Source organism: Mytilus edulis, chromosome 7 (assembly GCF_963676685.1).
Source record: "Mytilus edulis chromosome 7, xbMytEdul2.2, whole genome shotgun sequence".
Classification (NCBI taxonomy): Eukaryota; Metazoa; Mollusca; class Bivalvia; order Mytilida; family Mytilidae; genus Mytilus; species Mytilus edulis.
This window is the reverse complement of record NC_092350.1, coordinates 25,980,893-25,986,872: the sequence shown is the minus strand read 5'-3', so window position 1 is coordinate 25,986,872 and position 5,980 is coordinate 25,980,893.

Here is a 5,980-nt window from a genome sequence, read left to right as displayed (position 1 = left end):
TAAAACTTTAATTTAAGGGTTAACAAAGAATTTTGTAGCAAAAAAGCACTTTGTCCAGTTATCTGCTAAATTTCAGAAAATTGTGATTTTATTTTTTTTAAATTTGAATTTGGACACCATTCTTAATATAGGAAAAGTTTTGTGAATATCCAACAATGTTTAACGAAAACACTTTTTGAAAGTATAAAACTTTAACATCACAGTAGATCTTTTGATAATCTATCGTCGTTATGTCGCCTTCATGATTTTTCGTTACAGGTGAGACAAAGAGCAAAACATAAAATAAAACTAAATAAATTCTATCCGACACATACCCTGATTTTTTTATCAAGAATAATACAAAAAAAACAGGAAAAACATTTCAAAAAGCAAATATATAATTTTCGATTTAATCCATAAATCTATATTTTTAACCGAAAATAATCTCACTAAAACATATATAGCTTAGCTATGATAGAAGAAACAATTTAAAATCACAGCTCCTTTGCTTTCAACAGGAAAAATAAAATGAGAACCCTCAATGTCAAAATAATTCAATTTATAAAATATTTGAAATTGCAATATGTTTGTAGGAAGGGGGATAATTGCTTTTTGGTTTCAAAAAGTCTTTATTCAAAAGAATAGTATTTTAGGTTATCTCCCCAAGGAAGCATATTGTTATTTCATACATATTTTACTGAATATGAAATGTTTTTATTCACATAATGTGTGATACTTATAAATATAGAATACTTTTCGAAAGAAAAACTCTATAAAAGCTTAGTTTTGACATTTTTATAGCAATTCAAAATAAAACAGTTCACCTTTAGTATGGTAATGGCTGTAATATAACTATACAGATTGATAGACTGATTTAGGAATTACATCAATACAGTGGAGTTACAGACTTATAGGATTGTAAGTATGATTTTTATCACTTTGCACTTTCACATTTTGGCTGAACAGTTTGTTCAAATTTTTGACCAGTTGAACAATTTGATTTAATAAAACAAATTGCAATTGGGTCAAAATTTTGAATGAGTTGCAATTGGTGAATAGCAACACCATGCGCGTAGCTACGTTTACGTCAAAACGCCCGGGCGTACACTTGAATTTTGAAAATAAAACAAATAATCGACATAGAATAAGAAAAACTGGTCAAAAGCACATCAGCCTTGTGCTTCTTTTTTCAATGGATTGTAATTTTGAATAAAAAGGGACTACATTTACTCAAATAGATCATTTAATATATTTATTCGAATCTTTTGTAAAAGTCTGACTCTACTATGAATTCTACGTACTTTTCTTATATTTAAAGCAATTCACTATCAGCTCAGATTCGATATGCTGTTTGTATTTTTGTCGAGCCTGTGATTTATGTACCAAAAGCGAGACAAAGCGGCGTTAATATTTAGGTTCCAAATGTGGATAAAGTCTTTTGAATGACTCTCCGTGAAATTTTACGAAAGTTGGACAGAAACTGTTTATGATCAAAAGAGTATTCAGAGCAATACAATAATGCAATTATATCTTTAATTTTCCCGCATTTTAAGGACAAAATGTATTTCTTTCTGCAATTAATAAGTGGTCGCAGTTTGGGCTTACATTTTGTTATTTCTCAATTACATTAACTACTTGTCGAACCTTCATCGAATTTTATGAAAATGCCGAAGAAACTTTTTTTTATGACTAATGTCTAAAGCTAAAATTTTGATTTATATAGCATTTGTTTTCGTTCATTTTTCTGTTCTTTTCTGATAGACAGATAGCCGGACTCTTCTTTACACAATTAATTGTTTTACATGCTCAATTTATAAACCTTCATAGATAGTCGTGAAATATTCCAGATCAAGAAAAAAATATCAAAAGAAAATTTTAGATTTTTTTTTAAATCCCTTTAAAGGAAATAGTGATAAATTGATTCACTTTTTGTGTTAAGAAATCCTAGGTGTTCCAGAATTTTTTTATATTGCACCTCTTAGAATTTTTTTTTCTGTGTTCATTAAAAGGTGCTTTTGTCGATTGTATGCTCGATCACGGCACCCTTAAAAAACCCAAACTTCTTTAAAAGTAATATTGGTTTGGACGTTTTTCTCTAAAACCAATGACCATTAGGCTAGCTTCCAGTTTAACACGATGAATAAGTTAACATATTACAAAATTTAACCAAAACAAATAAACCATTAAGATTCAAAAGTATGTTGCTATCAATGATTTTTTACTGACAGGAATCATTATGGTATCTCATTCTCGATAGCTATCGGGGGCTTTGTCCCTTTCTAACCCACTACCATGCAGCAGGTGCTTTAACATTGAGCGGTTGGCACCCCTCATATTCCTCGCCAAGGTTCGGGCGTACACGTATTAATGACCCAGCTACGCCACTGAACACTAACAGAAAACACCTTAATTACGTTTAATAAATGTTCTGTGCATTAGCGAAACATTATATATCGTCCCAATAAGAATGTCTTTTGTAGCAGTATTGAGGTTTACAAACATTCGAATTCCAGTGACCATCTGGACATGCCCGGTATTCATGGCGTTCATAAATTCGTACATGCTCTTCTGAAATAGGTATTGATAACAGCTTTATCAAGTAAGAAAGACAGTATTCGTTGTCTTGGTTCCTTTTCATAAACAGTTCTAATCCAAGTTGATCCAACAGAATATCAAACAGATATGTGTATTTCATTCAAATTTCTCAAGTAGAATAAGCTATTATATTATTATAGGTTTAAGTACCTTTCCGACAGTTGAATAATTCCTATGGAGACCCTGTATATATTGGAATATAATTTTCCAATGAAAAAACATGCAGCTTTGGATTCCAGACAAATATTAACTTATACAAAGATACGACGATAGGAGATATGTTCTATCCTTTAAGTGTTTTAATAACTTTTTTTGGTTAAATATGGAATCTCAACAGTCGGCCATTCAGAATTTAATCCTCCGTTAAATGATAGATGAATATGATATGGAACATTACTAATGAGGTTCATCGTTTGATTTCTAAATTTGATTTTATTCAAGTTTTCTTGAGTTGGAGGTCAAGTTTCTGATTAGTGTGAATACATTTAATAGTCTGTTGATTATACGACAGACCAACCAAATGTGCATACATTGGCACTCATACCACCTCTTCTTATACCTATAAACTTCGATCGCACAAAACATACTCGAAATATTTTCTAACAATTGAATGTGAATCATATGCAAAAACACTATCTTGTGTATTTCTTGTCTTGAGTTATTGTAAAATGCCAATATCAAATAAAAACTAAAAAGTAAATAACAATGAATACTGATTCCAAGGAAAATCAAATGGCAAAATAAAAAAGTTCGATCACATCAAACCGAATGGAAAAACAACTGTCATATTCCTGACTTGTTACAGAATTTTCCTATGACGAAAATGGTTGGATATCTATAGCTTAACCATAACTTACATGACATTTTCCTTTTAACAGAGAGCTTTGAAACACTTTTGAAGTATCCCAATATGCTGGTGAATGATAATTGATCAAATTTATATGCTAAAGCATCAGCTCATATTCGTCAGCACCACCATAATAAAACCTAATATAATGTAATCGTTCAAGTAGTTTATCTTTATAGTAAATCCATGAAAAGTGAACTAAATATACAATCAAAATCGCCAGAGTACTGTGACCTTGGTATCATGCTTTAAAGTAAAGACATTTATAGCTTGCTGTTCGGTGTGAGCCAAAACTCCGTGTTGAAGACCGTATCATTGACCTATAATGATACAAATTATGACTTGGATGGAGAGTCTCATTGGCACTTATATCACATCTTCTTTTATCTATTATATGTTTGTTGTAATGAAAAAGTGGGCAAATTAAACTCGCGTTGCATGACTTCGCAATCATACTACTATTACTTCAATTACTAGTAAACATCAAAAGTACTTGTTTCAACTACAAATGTATGTCATAATTTTAAAGCATTTTAAAACAATCTATTATTTTGACGCATGTCATTTATTGCTGAATATCATCTTTAAAGCACGTTCACTTGTCTGTTTGTAAAGTACCATTTCTTGCACATGTTATAATACTTTAAAATAGGTGTGTTTATTTTCAAAAGCCCATACAGTTGTGTTTAATTGTATTACAGATCTTTTCAATTAGAATTGTATACCCAAATCTCAGTTCTCAAACTGCGTCGCATTTTGAAGCCGCGCGTTGATGACCTTTAAAATAGGTTAACTTTACCGATATTAAATGGTTTAATTATAACATATATGTTTATGTTGTTATGGATATACGCTTTTATTACATTGGTTGCAATGAATTACATTGATTTCCCAGTTAGATAAAAACCGATAATTTCACATGTGAAATAAACGTGGTTATTTCACTCTCTGACGTCATACAACAATAGGCGTTGTCAAGACGTCGATAACGTCGGATCAAAACAAATTGTCAATGCGTAGGAAAAAGATATAGTTCCTTACATTTTCTACATTAATTTCATTAAAAAAAGCCATTTGCCAATGTATAACTAATCGTCGTATTTGAATATCAAAAATAAGACAACTTGTGACCGAACGCCGCTATGGATTAAACTCGAATTCCTATTGTACCTACTGGTAATTGTTAAAAAGTCTTTTTCATTATTATGGTTGTAAAGAGAAATATGTTTTATTAAATGTAAAAACCTTGTAGTCCAATTCGTATCTTTCAAATATTTTGTTTTCAAGTTCAGTATTGTAATATCTAGATAAAACATTTGACGAATTTGTAGCATGTCCCTTTGATCTAACAATATCGCCATTACTAGTTATCCATTGCTGAACAGTTGAATTCCATGCCCCAATTTTTTTAAGCAAATCTTCTGTAAATTGTGATATGTTATCCATCCTTCCTATAGTCATGTGTTTGTAAAATGTTTCCGGAAGATTAACTTGTGGATCCCAGTGCATATCCGGACATTTAGACATGATGTTGATAAATTCTTCAAAAGAGTTAACACTTTGTCCACATGTTATCTTGAAATAGTTGGTATGTATAACCTTATCAAGATATGCAGAGAGTAGTCTTTCTCTTGGTTCCCTTACAAAGATGACTTTCATCCAGGTTGGGTCATAAAGCATACGATATATGTTCATGTCGCTAAATTTTCTCAAAGTGAGTAATCCATTTTCTTTAGGGTGATGTATTTGTTTTGCAGAAGTATAGTTTAAACGAATGCCTTGTATATATTGAAATATAAGTTTCCAATAAGAGCAGGCAGCTTTTGCATTCCAGATAAATATTAATTTGTATAACGGCAATACGATTGGAGATGAATAAGGCCTCTTTAGTATATCAAAAACTTTCTTGGACAGGTACGGAATTTCAACATTAGTCCATTTAGAATTGAATTCTCCAATATATGAATCTATTCCAAAAAACGCCCTCCCTTTTATTTTCTAAAAGACTTTTTAAGTTGATTTGCATCCAACTTTTTGGATCTATGTGAGTAGCTATCATGGAGTGTTGATTGTATGTTGATCCATACAACTGTATACAAACGTTGATTCTTGTTGAACTATCGCACCAAATATACTCTAAACTATGTTCAATTTCTGTATGCGAATCGAGAACAACTAAACAATCCGCTTTTCCATTATTAAGCGATTGTAAAATACCAATGTCAAGTAAAAGGGATCGTTGGAACTTTTGGTTTTCATTTTGTTGAATAATAAATATCTTAACATTCCAATTATCTGGTTGATCATGATTGATCCATTTAATTTGCTGAATTATCTCATCATAAATGCCTTGTCCATATTGGTATAACAAAATATAATGAATCACAGTTGTAAACTGTATCTTTTGCCATGATGTAATTGATAGACAGCTAGGTCTTAAATGGCAGATCAATGTAATGTATATAAATGATACAGCTGATATTGCCAGGATAATACAAAAAGTTAACTCCATTTTCTTCATTGCATGTTTGTTATCATGAAGATAATTATGTTAATATA